Genomic DNA, 1,251 nt, shown 5'->3' with positions numbered 1-1,251 from the left:
AACTTTAACGTTCAAAATTGCCTCGAGTTACCGAACACATGAGTTCGGCAGACCGAAATCAAGACCGGGCGACCGAACTATGGCCTTTTGAAATCGCATTTGGTTCAGCAAACCGAACCAAAAGTCCTGATTAGTTGAATTTAAAGGCAATCTTAGGTTAATAAGGTATCATTCGATAAATGGTTGTGTAGGGTCAGTACCTTCCCTTTGCATAACTCACTTTCGAACTCGAATCAGGCGATGTAGACCTCGACTACTAGTTTCTTCAACCTTAGATCTGACTTAGAGACCAGCCAATCTTAGGTGATTTAAACACACATAGGTAAATAAATAGTTAGTGACAACTCCATGGTCTTTAGTGATCCCATTTCTCACAGTCGCCATTGTTCCTTACATTTTTAACCCATACATTGATTGACTCCTCCTTCATTCTTATATTTATTATCGAGATTGCCATCCCTCCACGTCAAGGTCCCTTTAAGATGTGTTGACAATGTCTATAAACATAACTCTTTTGGTTAAAGGGCTTTGGCAGTTTCCCCAGAGAATTCTTTCCTTGTGATATTTAGTAGTTAGAAATAAGTATGGATTAGACAAGAATAGGTAAGATATTAATTTGAGTTTTATATATTCTTCAGAGAGTTCATGGAAAGTTACCTCTCATAACTATCCCCTCTTCATTCCTTGTATTAAACTCTTGGTAGGAAGAGGTAGTAATATCCATTTCGGAAAGATCCTTGACTGGGGAATGTAGATTTGTCCACCTCTCTTCCACGCCTTTCTTACTTTAACTCAGCGTAGGTGGATATTGGGTGAGTTTAAAGGCAGTGGAGGATGGAGCATGGTGCATATATTTTTCTAGGGAAAAGTTGTAACATTTGTTGGTCGGAAAAAAAGATATATTATTTAACTTCTTTTTGGTGTTTGGGGTAGGAGAATTTTAAGGGGATCAATTTTTTTGATTTTCAATGCAATTGATGTTTTTTTCAGACTATATTAAGGAGATGTCTTATTCTTCGACATATTCTTTATCTATTAATGAATCTTTTTTACTATCAAAATTAAGTGCACGTGTCAATAAGACACTACTAAAATAAGTACAATCTCAAAAAAATACTTTTCTAAATTATATTTTTATTAGAAAAACAAATATTTTTTGAAAAATATATTTTTTTGTTATAAATATTTTTAAAATATATATGTTTTTTTCAAAAAAGTAATTTAAAATAGTTCCAAACGGGTGTGGTCAGT

Source organism: Malania oleifera, chromosome 7 (genome assembly GCF_029873635.1).
Source record: "Malania oleifera isolate guangnan ecotype guangnan chromosome 7, ASM2987363v1, whole genome shotgun sequence".
In the NCBI taxonomy this organism is placed as follows: domain Eukaryota; kingdom Viridiplantae; phylum Streptophyta; class Magnoliopsida; order Santalales; family Ximeniaceae; genus Malania; species Malania oleifera.
This window is presented reverse-complemented; position numbering follows the sequence as displayed.